Source organism: Bufo bufo, chromosome 9 (genome assembly GCF_905171765.1).
Source record: "Bufo bufo chromosome 9, aBufBuf1.1, whole genome shotgun sequence".
In the NCBI taxonomy this organism is placed as follows: Eukaryota; Metazoa; Chordata; class Amphibia; order Anura; family Bufonidae; genus Bufo; species Bufo bufo.
In genome coordinates, this window is record NC_053397.1 from 147,916,585 (window position 1) to 147,931,961 (window position 15,377).

General features: G+C 45.2%; 1 protein-coding gene across 6 annotated transcripts in view; it reads right to left on the minus strand.

Moving 5' to 3' along the window:
* LOC120979080 (activating transcription factor 7-interacting protein 1-like) overlaps positions 1–15,377 on the minus strand; it is a 107,959-nt gene that overhangs the window by 63,882 nt on the left and 28,700 nt on the right. The window contains exon 1 of one of the 6 annotated variants that reach the window (XM_040407623.1): positions 5,606–5,747. The exons of 3 other annotated variants lie outside the window; for them this stretch is intronic. The gene's annotated coding sequence lies outside the window, so the exon portion shown is untranslated. Of the gene's footprint in view, positions 1–4,642; positions 4,734–4,782; positions 4,888–5,605; positions 5,748–15,377 lie in introns of those variants that run through there. 2 more of the 6 variants (XM_040407622.1, XM_040407625.1) reach the window with 2 other exon arrangements.

The window sequence follows — 15,377 nt, forward strand, 5'->3', positions numbered from 1 at the left end:
GTCTCGGGCCTAACGCTCAACAGTCAAGAAAAAAAGAATAGCTAAGATTTTCATAAATCTGTTTTTAGGAGAATTTTCTGAGAGGGAAATTTCTTGAGTCTAAAAGCCCATCCTACAACTTTTTATCGTTAAATGATGTGTATTTGTTCGGAGTCCTGCAATAAAACAATTTCTGGGCTGTCCCCTAACTTGTCCAGCCATTTGCTCTAACTTGTGGTAATATGGGAAAAGTGTTGTAACTAACCCTTAACCACCTCAGCCCCCAGTGCTTAAACACCCTGAAAGACCAGGCCACTTTTTACACTTCTGACCTACACTACTTTCACCGTTTATTGCTCGGTCATGCAACTTACCACCCAAATGAATTTTACCTCCTTTTCTTCTCACTAATAGAGCTTTCATTTGGTGGTATTTCATTGCTGCTGACATTTTTACTTTTTTTGTTATTAATCGAAATTTAACGATTTTTTTGCAAAAAAATGACATTTTTCACTTTCAGTTGTAAAATTTTGCAAAAAAAAACGACATCCATATAGAAATTTTGCTCTAAATTTATAGTTCTACATGTCTTTGATAAAAAAAAAATGTTTGGGTAGAAAAAAAATGGTTTGGGTAAAAGTTATAGCGTTTACAAACTATGGTACAAAAATGTGAATTTCCGCTTTTTGCAGCAGCTCTGACTTTCTGAGCACCTGTCATGTTTCCTGAGGTTCTACAATGCCCAGACAGTACAAACACCCCACAAATGACCCCATTTCTGAAAGTACACACCCTAAGGTATTCGCTGATGGGCATAGTGAGTTCATAGAACTTTTTATTTTTTGTCACAAGTTAGCGGAAAATGATGATTTTTTTTTTTTTTTTTTTTTTTCTTACAAAGTCTCATATTCCACTAACTTGTGACAAAAAATAAAAAGTTCTATGAACTCACTATGCCCATCAGCGAATACCTTGGGGTCTCTTCTTTCCAAAATGGGGTCACTTGTGGGGTAGTTATACTGCCCTGGCATTCTAGGGGCCCAAATGTGTGGTAAGGAGTTTGAAATCAAATTCTGTAAAAAATGACAAGTGAAATCCGAAAGGTGCTCTTTGGAATATGGGCCCCTTTGCCCACCTAGGCTGCAAAAAAGTGTCACACATCTGGTATCCCCGTACTCAGGAGAAGTTGAGGAATGTGTTTTGGGGTGTCTTTTTACATATACCCATGCTGGGTGAGATAAATATCTTGGTCAAATGACAACTTTGTATAAAAAAATGGGAAAAGTTGTCTTTTGCCAAGATATTTCTCTCACCCAGCATGGGTATATATAAAATGACACCCCAAAACACATTCCCCACCTTCTCCTGAGTACGGAGATACCAGATGTGTGACACTTTTTTGCAGCCTAGGTGGGCAAAGGGGCCCATATTCCAAAGAGCACCTTTCGGATTTCACTTGTCATTTTTTACTGAATTTGATTTCAAACTCCTTACCACACATTTGGGCCCCTAGAATGCCAGGGCAGTATAACTACCCCACAAGTGACCCCATTTTGGAAAGAAGAGACCCCAAGGTATTCGCTGATGGGCATAGTGAGTTCATGGAAGTTTTTATTTTTTGTCACAAGTTAGTGGAATATGAGACTTTGTATAAAAAAAAAAAATAAAAAAAAAAAAAATCAGCATTTTCCACTAACTTGTGACAAAAAATAAAAAATTCTAGGAACTCGCCATGCCCCTCACGGAATACCTTGGGGTGTCTTCTTTCCAAAATGGGGTCACTTGTGTGGTAGTTATACTGCCCTGGCATTTTCCAGGGGCCCTAATGTGTGTTAGGTAGGTAAATGACCTGTGAAATCCTAAAGGTGCTCTTTGGAATATGGGCCCCTTTGCCCACCTAGGCTGCAAAAAAGTGTCACACATGTGGTATCGCCGTATTCAGGAGAAGTTGGGGAATGTGTTTTGGGGTGTCATTTTACATATACCCTTGCTGGGTGAGAGAAATATCTTGGCAAAAGACAACTTTTCCCATTTTTTTATACAAAGTTGGCATTTGACCAAGATATTTCTCTCACCCAGCATGGGTATTTGTAAAATGACACCCCAAAACACATTCCCCAACTTCTCCTGAGTACGGCGATACCACATGTGTGACACTTTTTTGCAGCCTAGATGCGCAAAGGGGCCCACATTCATTTTATGAGGGCATTTTTAGACATTTGGATACCAGACTTCTTCTCACGCTTTGGGGCCCCTAGAATGCCAGGGCAGTATAAATACCCCACATGTGACCCCATTTTGGAAAGAAGACACCCCAAGGTATTCAATGAGGGGCATGGCGAGTTCATAGAAATTTTTTTTTTTTGGCACAAGTTAGCGGAAATTGATATTTTTTATTTTTTTCTCACAAAGTCTCCCGTTCCGCTAACTTGGGACAAAAATTTCAATCTTTCATGGACTCAATATGCCCCTCACGGAATACCTGGGGGTGTCTTCTTTCCGAAATGGGGTCACATGTGGCGTATTTATACTGCCCTGGCATTCTAGGGGCCCTAAAGCGTGAGAAGAAGTCTGGAATATACATGTCTAAAAAATTTTACGCATTTGGATTCCGTGAGGGGTATGGTGAGTTCATGTGAGATTTTATTTTTTGACACAAGTTAGTGGAATATGAGACTTTGTAAGAAAAATAAATAAAAATTCCGCTAACTTGGGCCAAAAAAAATGTCTGAATGGAGCCTTACAGAGGGGTGATCAATGACAGGGGGGTGATCAATGACAGGGGGGTGATCAATGACAGGGGGGGTGATCAATGACAGGGGGGTGATCAGGGAGTCTATATGGGGTGATAACCACAGTCATTGATCATGCCCGTGTAAGGCTTCATTCAGACGTCCGTATGCGTTTTGCGGATCCGATCCATCTATCAGTGCATCCGTAAAAATCATGCGGACATCTGAATGGAGCTTTACAGGGGGGTAATCAATGACAGGGGGGTGATCAGGGAGTCTATATGGGGTGATCACCACAGTCATTGATCATGCCCCTGTAAGGCTTCATTCAGACGTCCGGATGCGTTTTGCGGATCCGATCCATCTATCAGTGGATCCGTAAAAATCATGCGGACGTCTGAATGGAGCTTTACAGGGGGGTGATCAATGACAGGGGTGTAATCAATGACAGGGGGGTGATCAGGGAGTCTATATGGGGTGATCACCACAGTCATTGATCACGCCCCTGTAAGGCTTCATTCAGACGTCCGGATGCGTTTTGCGGATCCGATCCATCTATCAGTGCATCCGTAAAAATCATGCGGACATCTGAATGGAGCTTTACAGGGGGGTAATCAATGACAGGGGGGTGATCAGGGAGTCTATATGGGGTGATCACCACAGTCATTGATCATGCCCCTGTAAGGCTTCATTCAGACGTCCGGATGCGTTTTGCGGATCCGATCCATCTATCAGTGGATCCGTAAAAATCATGCGGACGTCTGAATGGAGCTTTACAGGGGGGTGATCAATGACAGGGGTGTAATCAATGACAGGGGGGTGATCAGGGAGTCTATATGGGGTGATCACCACAGTCATTGATCACGCCCCTGTAAGGCTTCATTCAGACGTCCGGATGCGTTTTGCGGATCCGATCCATCTATCAGTGCATCCGTAAAAATCATGCGGACATCTGAATGGAGCTTTACAGGGGGGTAATCAATGACAGGGGGGTGATCAGGGAGTCTATATGGGGTGATCACCACAGTCATTGATCACGCCCCTGTAAGGCTTCATTCAGACGTCCGGATGCGTTTTGCGGATCCGATCCATCTATCAGTGCATCCGTAAAAATCATGCGGACATCTGAATGGAGCTTTACAGGGGGGTAATCAATGACAGGGGGGTGATCAGGGAGTCTATATGGGGTGATCACCACAGTCATTGATCACGCCCCTGTAAGGCTTCATTCAGACGTCCGGATGCGTTTTGCGGATCCGATCCATCTATCAGTGCATCCGTAAAAATCATGCGGACATCTGAATGGAGCTTTACAGGGGGGTAATCAATGACAGGGGGGTAATCAATGACAGGGGGGTGATCAGGGAGTCTATATGGGGTGATCAGGGGCTAATAAGGGGTTAATAAGTGACGGGGGGGGGTGTAGTGTAGTGTAGTGGTGCTTGGTGGGACTTTACTGAGCTACCTGTGTCCTCTGGTGGTCGATCCAAACAAAGGGGACCACCAGAGGACCAGGTAGCAGGTATATTAGACGCTGTTATCAAAACAGCGTCTAATATACCTGTTAGGGGTTAAAAAAAACACATCTCCAGCCTGCCAGCGAACGATCGCCGCTGGCAGGCTGGAGATCAACTCTCTTACCTTCCGTTCCTGTGAGCGCGCGCGCCTGTGTGCGCGCGTTCACAGGAAATCTCGCGTCTCGCGAGAGGACGCACCGGCGCGTCCACCCAGAAGAGCAGGGCCGCCGCAAAGACGCAATCCTGCGTACGGCGGTCCTGAGGTGGTTAAGAGTGGTTTATTCTGCGCTCGAGTTTTTAAAAACTAGCAGGAAGGGCCTGTCGTAATCCAACAGAAAACAGTAACATGCATACAAGTTAGTACTGCATATGGCTCACTACAAGCACTGTGTACTCCCACATGTATAAGTGTACCTTTAAGGCCTTATTATTTGCAATGAATAAAACCCGTAGACAGGAGACTGCACAATTCCTTCAACATTTCCGTTCCCTGAAGAAAAAAAAAAAAAGCACAGGATTAAAATGTGGCTTCAAAAGTATATAAAAAAGCATACCAGAAAGGGAGCCCCCTGCAGCCATGGTGCCGTCAAAGATCAGCTCTCCCGGCAAATAACCACACCAGCCCTGTCTGATGTCAATTGAATGAGTGTACAATTTGCATAGAAGCGACCATTGGTGTTCATGCCTCTCATTATGCAGGCCAATCAGGAGAAGCAGGAGCAGCTGACTGCACAGAGAAGGAGGGGATGGAGAAGTCTGCCTAGTAACAGCAAGACTGGGAAAAATATCTCATGTCCTGAGATCCGACCAGATTGTGGCATAACCTAGTAAATCAGATACAATAAATGCTGCACATTTTGATGTGGTTCAATAGCCTTTATCCACATACACATAAAAGGGGCTTCACAGGAAAATGCCTTTAAGTAATTATCCTTTATTGTACACAATTCAATGTCAGACAACATTGTTGATGTGTCTATGGGCACACAGACATCCACAGATGCCTAGGCCGACTACTGTATGCCCATTAGACACTCAGGCGTTGTCAGGACACTATAAAGCACTGCTGCAAAGTTCCAGTTGTAATAATGAGGAGCAGTAAAGCAATGCTCCTGCACCAAATTAATACTGGAGCCTAGGAGATGGTGCCTGGCATCACCAGTTTGACCAAGATCAACAGATATGTCTTTGGTACTGAGCCTTCTACTTGTATAGCCTGACGAAATTGATACCCGCTTCCCTCCTGCCTGTTCCGGCTCCGTGACTCTGGCTTCACCTAACTTTCGGTCTCAGTCTGTTAAAGATGGGTTCTCCGGCCCCTACTGGGAAATTGTCCCTGAAAACCTGTGGAGGGACGGTTATTATACCCATAATTACCCTCCGCAGCATAGGCCTTCCTTCGAGCCTCTTCGCGGTCACGTGACCGCTCCGAACGCGGTTTCCAGGCTTCCGGTCCAGCGTCATCTTCTTCTTTACCTCCCTGAGGCAGGGGACGGCACGTCATCACTGACGTCACCGCTTCCTGCCGGCCTTCCTTGGTCCCGTCGCTTGCACTCAACTGCGCATGCGCCGGGACCACCAGCCGTTTTTTCAGCGTACAGGCTTGTATGTAAAACCTGTACCGACTCATACAGCGCATTGCAAGCGGCCACAGAGGCTGATCGCTATGCTGTGCATGTCATTAGAGGCAATGTGGATAGTACAGATGGCCTCCTGCTATGTATTTATAGCAGAAGCCCAGGTTCCTCTACTGAAATGTCTGTTTTAATAACTACTTACTTTCATAAGACAATCATTCTGGAGCATCTACTCTTAAAAGGGGTTGTGCAGCGGTTCTGCTCACCTTTTCTCAGGATAGGCCACAATACAGAGGCGGACATACCGCCTGTGCAGCCAATTCGGCTGCACAGGGGCCCAGTGCAGAAGGGGGCCCCTTCTTACTGGCGGCAGGGGGGGGGGGGGGGTGAAGCGCTCAGCTCTCTATATTCATCTGTATCTCCGTCCTTAGGACGCGTCTCCCTCCCCAGTCCTCTCATAGGCTACAGGCACGTACACCGCAGGACACAGGCCGGAAGAGGCCTGCATCGCATTGCTGAAAGCGGCAAGGAGGTAAGTTTGGGAGTTTATTATTTATTTTTTATTTACACTTTGCTAGGGGCCCTATCTGGCACTCATGGGGGGCACTATGGGGGGCCCCATTTTAAATACTATACACAGAGATTTTGACAGCACTACTGATCCCGTAATTGGAAAGGCCATTAAAGGTACCTTTAAGGTAGAGGTGGTGCACGCAGATGGGGATCTTGGCTTATGGTCCCAACGGCTAGAAAAATGCAAAAAATCCGCAGCACTCGCTAGTGTAGTAAATCCAGTGGGGAGTTATTGACAAAACGGCATGGTAAAGCGACGTTTCGACCTTCATCGGTCTTTCTTAAGCAATAAAATAAAATTAACAAACGTGTGCCTTATATAATACAAAGTAGGTGGGGATATCCCTCCCCCAAGTGGGATGGTACATCGGAATTCATATATCCATAGATCATCCTATACTCCTAAACAGGGATTACTTCCGATCCAAATCAGTGCAGTGTTACATCAGTGCAGTGTACACTCTAGTATATCTGTAATATTACCTCATAAGCAGAAATAACGTCCCCGAGGTGCTGCTCCATGTCCACAAAACTCCTAGAAAGCGCTAAACTCAGCGTACCAGAAACCACAGTGCGCATGCATCCACGTCTGCCAATAGGATAAAATTCTCCTTGTGACGTCAGTTGTTGCCAATGCCCGAGGAGACAGAAAACACCCCGCTCCATGGCACTGCATCGAACTGAAGGTGTCGCATAGCTATGACGTGAGTGGTTGCCATGGGGACGCAGCCGTCCACAAAACAAAGTCGTGAACCATCCGCGTCACCCGGCAACCCACCGCAGTCGCATCTAAGTGGTTCAATGGTAGGCCTTTCCTATTACGGGATCAGTAGTGCTGCCAAAATCTCTGTGTATATTGAATACAGCTTTTTATTGAGCGTGCACACTGAAATACAGACTTTTTTATAATAAAGGAAAAACTCCTTTTACAAAAATGGCAACAGCAGGAAGCTCTGTCTATACAGATGAAGAGGTGACAAGGATCCTGGGACAGACCTCTGAAGAGGGTTCCTTTTTGAACAAACCTACGGCGGATCTTATTAAACGCAAATTAGAACAAGAAAGAAAAATATGGGTGTCACATGAACTCCATCTACCTACTCTCCAGGAGTATTATAAAGCCGGGAGAATTCCTAGGGGCCTCCGTTCCCATCTTAAACCGATTTTGTTACCAAATAACAAGGAATTTTGCGCAAATTTCGAAATGATTTCTAATCGTTATTCCATGGACATCATGCTATTGAATATGGAACATTTACAAATTGAATTGGAAGCAAACCAGATACGAATACACTGGAGAGCCAATTAAGCACATTAATACCAGTAACTGAAGTGTCCATGATCAAAGCTGAACTGGATGCGGATTTAACTAAATATCGGAACAACATTGAAATCACTAAAAGGCAAAAATGGCACCGGGACCTTGACTATTATACGAGAGGTGACGTCTACAGGAAACAAACCATGGGACGACAGAGGAACCAAACTAAGCATTTTAAACCAAAACCCAGACGCAAACCATATAACGGCAAAAATGACAGAGATATGACTACTACAGAATCATCTGAGGATTGCAGTGATTAACTTTTTTTACGACAAGGAACCATCCAAGAAAAGCGGGACAACAAAGGAGGGGATGATCTAAGCACAGGCGATGGAGGAAGCACTATAACCACCAGATCAAAGAAACCCCCCTTGGGTCAGAACCGGACGGGACATTTGATCAAAGCAAAAGAGCAGGCCATGAACAGACCGAGATGGATTCTTTGGTGGTAAATATCTCCTCTTTCACTTTTACAGAGTCTGAACTGACTTTATTGAACAAGGGTTTGTCCTATTGCCCTACTATGTTTATTGATTGGTTTGAATATGAGGTTCATTTATATATGTTTTTTAGGCGTTTAAGACTTAAAGAGGACCTTTCACCGATTATTACACTATGAACTAACTATACAGACATGTAGAGCGGCGCCCGGGGATCTCACTGCACTTACTATTATCCCTGGGCGCTGCTCCGTTCTCCCGCTATGCCCTCCGGTATCTCCGCTCACTAAGTTATGGTAGGCGGAGATTTCAGTCACTAAGTTATGGTAGGCGGAGTCTGCCCTTGTTCTGCTCTAGCGCTGGCCAATCGCAGCGCAGAGCTCACAGCCTGGGAGGTTATTTTCTCCCAGGCTGTGAGCTCTGCAATGCGATTGGCCAGCGCTACAGCAGAACAAGGGCAGACTCCGCCTACCATAACTTAGTGACCGAAGATACCGGAGGGCATAACGGGAGAACGTAACGGCGCCCAGGGATAATAAGTGCAGGGAGATCCCCAGGCGCCGCTCTACATGTCTGTATAGTTAGTTCATAGTGTAATAATCGGTGAAAGGTCCTCTTTAAAGGCTTTTTTTCAGATAAGGACAACAGTTCCAATAAGGAGATGGAGAGTGTTGGTAATACCATGACCCTTAAAGAGTTTAATCTCTCAGTTAAAAGTAGAATTCAACCCCCTCCAAACATTAATGTTATTGAGGCATATATCTCACTAGTACAGAAAGATATGCTGAAACTAAAAGAACAGTCCCAGATTAAATTTAAAGGGAACCTGTCACCGGGATTTTGTGTATAGAGCTGAGGACATGGATTACTAGATGGCCACTAGCACATCCGCAATACCCAGTCCCCATAGCTCTGTGTGCTTTTATTGTGTAAAAAAAAACGATTTTATACATATGCAAATTAACCTGAGATGAGTCCTGTACGTGAGATGAGTCAGGGACAGGACTCATCTCAGGATAATTTGCATATGTATCAAATCACTTTTTTTACACAATAAAAGCACACACAGCTATGGGGACTGGATATTGCGGATGTGCTCGCGGCCATCTAGCAACCCATGACCTCAGCTCTATACACAAAATCCCGGTGACAGGTTCCCTTTAAGTCCAACCTCACTAAAATAGAGAAGGAAACATTGACCAAATTAAGCAATAGGAATGAAATTACCATAAAACCGGCCGATAAAGGCAGAGCTATCGTCATTATGGACACGGCAAAATATGAACAGGAGATTAAGCGGCAACTCGATGATACTTCAGTCTATCGTCAGATCGACCATGATCCGAAATTTGAGATCTCTCGGAAAATTGAACTTTTGGTCGATGATGCATATGCTGAAGATATCATTGACAATTCACTACACGATTACTTAATTGTAACGCATCCAGTTACTCCGGTATTATACACCTTACCCAAGATACATAAGGACAGAATTAATCCGCCAGGGCGCCCTATTGTGTCCGGCATTAATTCTGTCCTTTCACGATCAGCTATTTTTCTGGATGGGGTGCTCCAGAAATACGCAACAAATGCCACATCCTATGTGAGATACCACCCACTTCTTACTTAAATTAAAAGACTTGACATTTCAGACAGGAGATACACTGGTTTCCTTTGATGTGGTCAGCCTCTACACCAGCATTGACCACAACAAGGGCCTAGAGGCAGTCAGATACGTCTTACACAACTCGGAGCTTACACCAGGAATGGTGAACTTTATTTTGGTGTTATTGGAGATCATATTGACCTGCAATTATTTTATGTTTAAGGATCAATTCTTTTTGCAAAGCAGGGGGACCGCGATGGGGTCACCGCCTTACGCCAATATTTACATGTCCTATGTTGAAACTTTATTTGTGTATCCATCCAGCTTCTTCAACCAAGTAAGGGGGCTGGATGAGATACATAGATGACATTCTTTATATGGACAGGTTCTGAATTAGAACTACAGGAATTCAATGAGTACCTAAATAATATCCACCCAGCCCTGAAACTAACCAGAGTCAGTTCTATGACTCAATTACAATTCCTGGACACACTGGTGTGTGTACAGGGCAACACACTGGGTACAGACATCCATGTGAAAAAAAAACTGACAAAAACAACATTTTACAATATAATAGTTCACACCCACGGGGTATGATCAAATCACTCCCCTATAGTCAATTCCTACGGGTACGCAGAATTGTGAGCGATGAAGGGAGGGTAGAAACTAGATTGCAAGAAATGAATCAAAAAATCATCAATAGAGGTTACCCCCCACAACTGACTAATAAACATCAGGATAGGGCCCTTAGGACGGAAAGACAAACATTACTTGAGAAAAATAAAAACAGCTCAAATGTACAATGTAGAATCCCTTTTGTCTCTCGATACACAATGCTGAGTAGACAGGTTGCCACGGTGATCAGAAAAAATTGGACACTCCATACCCAGGCATTTCCGAATACTCCAGAATTTAAAAACCCTCCCCTGTTTTCATACAAAAGGGGCCCTAATGTAAGAGATAGATTGGTACATGCCGATAGACCCCTGGATACACAGCAACAAAAAAAAAAAACGGGTTGCTATCCATGTCTTGGCTGTTGCCATTGCAATAGCATGGTAAAAGGAAAAAACCTTTGTACATCCTCATACAGGGAAAAGATATGAAATTAGACAGTTTTACACCTGTAACTCATCGTACGTAATCTATATACTTCAGTGTCCGTGTGGACTCCTATATGTGGGGGAAACCACACAAGAGGTTAAAAAGAGAATAACACAGCACAAGTCAAAAATCCGCAAAGAAGCGAGCATTTCTATAAATCTGGACATAATGTATCACAATTGAGGTTCCAGATTATAGATGGAGTGCCACATTTACGGAGGGGAGGAGATCGAGAAACTCTCCTCAAACAACTAGAATTAAAATGGATCTATAGGCTTAACACACTAAAGCCCAAGGGTCTCAACAGAGACTTCAATCTAGGGCTCTTTCTATAAAGAATCAATTTTTGTCGCTTCTTCCTCTATATAGAGGAGCTTTTTATTATTTTTTGTTACTAAGCTCTGTGCCCAAAGTTATTGTTGTGATGGTTTTATGCTCATAATTTATGGGTTTCACAATTTTTTTTTAAATGTATTTAATTATCTCTTTTCAGGGATGACCTCGCCGAGGCCCTCCATGATCCACATTTCCCCTTTCGGATGCCTCCATAGTCATGCAGTTCAGCCTTTCATTCATTTACTATTTGTGGTGACCAGGTGCGGCCGGTGGGGGGCGAGTCCAACTTTATAGTCTAAAGTCTCTGAGTGTATAGTTGTGCGTGAGTGGACGGTCGTGGTCTGCCACAGGGGCTGTTGTCATTTTGTAATGATCGACCCGTGTGACATTCTTCACGACCGTGAACCCCCAATTGAGGACATGTGCCCCATCTGATGGTACGGATGGGACAGGGTCATCGCTGGAAGGGGAATATGTGTATGTAGTGTCATCATAGGGGCGTACTACTGAGGGAAATCAGTGCTTGCCCTGGAGGAACCACATTCAATCTTGAGGGTACATTGGGTCCGGAACCGGTGATCTAACCAATGACTGGGTTCCCAAGTTGATCCCTTTGAAAAACACCAGAGGTATGACAAAAGTATTTGGTTGCGCCTCCCCCCCACTTGTCCCTACCTTTGAACCACTTGGATGCGACTGCGGTGGGTTGCCGGGTGACGTGGATGGTTCACGACTTTGTTTTGCGGACGGCTGCGTCCCCATGGCAACCACTCACGTCATAGCTATGCGACACCTTCAGTTCGATGCAGTGCCATGGAGCGGGGTGTTTTCTAGGGGTGCACCGAAATGAAAATTCTGGTCCGAAACCGAAAATTCAGGATGCCCTTGACCGAAAACCGAAACGGCCTTTTTGCCCAAATACTTTTAAAATACTTTTTTTTTAATGATTTTATTAATAATTCTTTTTCATGAATGAAATTCATCTGTGGGTGGCGCTGTTATGGAGAGGGGGATCTGTGGGTGGCGCTGTTATGGAGAGGGGGATCTGTGGGTGGCGCTGTTATGGAGAGGGGGATCTGTGGGTGGCGCTGTTATGGAGAGGGGGATCTGTGGGTGGCGCTGTTATGGAGAGGGGGATCTGTGGGTGGCGCTGTTATGGAGAGGGGGATCTGTGGGTGGCGCTGTTATGGAGAGGGGGATCTGTGGGTGGCGCTGTTATGGAGAGGGGGATCTGTGGGTGGCGCTGTTATGGAGAGGGGGATCTGTGCACTGTTATGGGGAAAGGGATCTGTGCACTGTTATGCCCATAACAGTGCACATAACAGTGCACAGATCCCTTTCCCCATAACAGTGCACAGATCCCTTTCCCCATAACAGTGCACAGATCCCCCCTCCCCATAGCAGTGCCATAGACCGATCCCCCTACCCATAACAGCCCCGGCCCTGCTGCTCACAGCATCACTCACTGCATCTTTATTTTACCTTACAATCGTGACGCTCCAGTAACAACTCTGCAGGCAGAGCGGAGGGCGGCGTAACGTCACTTACTCACGTGACGCACCTGCTCCGCCCACTTTATGAATGAAGGAGGCGGAGCAGGCGCGTCACGTGAGTAAGTGACGTTACGCCGCCCTCCGCTCTGCCTGCAGAGTTGTTAGTTACTGGAGCCTCACGATTGTAAGGTAAAATTAAGATGCAGTGACAAAGTAAACCGCCCGCCCGCAGATGGTGGGTGACAAATCCCACACCCCATATTTTCGGCCGATATGTAACAATATCGGCCGAAGTGGATTAGGTGCATTTTCGGCCGATATTTTCGGCTGCCGGAATTTCGGTGCACCCCTAGTGTTTTCTGTCTCCTCGGGCATTGGCAACAACTGACGTCACAAGGAGAATTTTATCCTATTGGCAGACGTGGACGCATGCGTACTGTGGTTTCCGGTACGCTGAGTTTAGCGCTTTCTAGGAGTTTTGTGGACATGGAGCAGCACCTCGGGGACGTTATTTCTGCTTATGAGGTAATATTACAGATATAATAGAGTGTACACTGTACTGGATGTTGTAACACTGCACTGATTTGGATCGGAAGTAATCACTGTTTATGAGTATAGGATGATCTATGGATATATGAATTCCTGAATTCCGATGTACCATCCCACTTGGGGGGGGGGGGGGGGATATCCCCACCTACTTTGTATATATAAGGCACACGTTTGTTAATTTATTTTATTGCTTGAGAAAGACCGATGAAGGTCGAAACGTCGCTTTACCATGCCGTTTTGTGAATAAATCACCACTGGATTTACTACACTGGCGAGTGCTGCGGATTTTTTGCATTTTTCTATTTTAAATACTGACACACATGTGGGGAACTATGGAAGGGGGGGGGGGGGTACTATTGTGTGCCAGTATATAAACTAGGGCCCCATGGGGGCACTATGGAGGAGGAGCACTATGGGGGGGCCCTATCTTATATACTGGCACACATCGGGGGCACTATGGGGACCCTATCATATTGGCATACATAGGGGGCACTATGGAGGGGGAGGAGCACTATGGGGGCCCTATCTTATATGCTAGCACACATGGGGGGGCACTATGGGGGCATCTACTGGTGACCCTATATTGTATACTGGCACACGTTATGGGGGCATTTTATACTGCCTCATTGTCAGACACCATGGCGACAAGGGGAGGTGCATGATATAGAAGTATTTTATGCTGGCGCAAATTATAGGGCACTATGGGGACCTTGGCTCAACTGGGGGCACTAAGAGGGTTTTTTGAGCACACAGTAGGGAGCATTGGCACACATTATGAGGGTACTATGGGGACATTGGCTCTACAGGGGGCACTAAGGAGGTATTTTTTTTGGCTCTACAGGGGGCACTAAGGAGGTATTTTTTTTATACTGTACTGCCACACACAACAGGGAATTTTTATGTACTGGCGCACATTATAAGGGGGCATTTTTCTACTGTTACACATTATAAAGAGAATTATTACTATCAGGCGCAATATGGTGGGCTTTATTACAGTTGAGGGACTATGAGGACCTTGAATACTATTATAAGCACTGTGGGAGCATTATTACTTCTGGGACATAGTGGGGACATTATTACTGTAGGGGCACTATTACTACTACGTGTTGTCTAGTAGATAATTATTTATATTGGTGGGACTTTGGGGAACACTGTTACTTTGGTGGGCACCCTGGCACAGTATCAGCTTGGCACAATTATTTTTATTTACACTATTAGTGTCAGGGACACTGTTTACTGGGCGCAGTTATTTTTTAGGACACTGTCTGCCAATAATTATTGAAGGGGAACTGTGTGTAACTTGTATAGGGAGCACAGCAGGCACAATATTAGAGGTGGCATGATGGGGTGTTCAGAAGGTGGGAGGATGATGGAAAACTAGGAAACTAAGATGTCTGTCTGTCAAACTGCAGAGAGAAGAGATGGCTGAAAAATCATCATGGTGGTGTGGTCTCAATGGCGAAGATAAAGAAAGAGAAAAGAAGAATGTCTACATCAGAGGAGAGATCACTGGATGTAAGATGTATGTGGACCTGTATTAGGCTACTTTCACATCTGAGTTAGTGATTCTGGCAGGCTCTCCCAGCAGAGAACAGCCTGCCGGAATGCCCAGCACTGCTGAATGCAGACAGAATGCCCACCGGCCCCATTAACTATAACGGGGTCTGGCAGAGATCCGGTCACAATCTGGCAAAAATGCAGAGAATCAGCGGGACACAAACCGCTGCATGCCTGAGGTTGTGTCCGGCCAATTCCTTGCATTCTCTGCCGGATCAGGTGGCCGGAGCGTAGTGCCGCAGGTGTGAAAGTTTCCTTACCCTGTATGTTTTGTATTTCTATAAGTAATGTTTGGACGGAATTGGTTATGTTGAGAATTTGGTGTGGGGGTGGGGCCCAGGCACATTCTTTGCACAGGGACCACTGCTGTCTGTGTCTGCCACAATATCTGATTGGCGGGGGATTGACATCCAGTACCCCCCTCCAATCAGCTTTTTGAAAAGGCTCAATGCTAGTGCCGCTTCCTCTTCAATACACTATACATCGTCTGCTTTGCAGCGGTTGCATAGTTTAATTACAAATACTCGCTCCATTTAATTGTAATTACACTGCACTGCCGAAACTTTACAGAGGACAGGCAGTGTGATGAA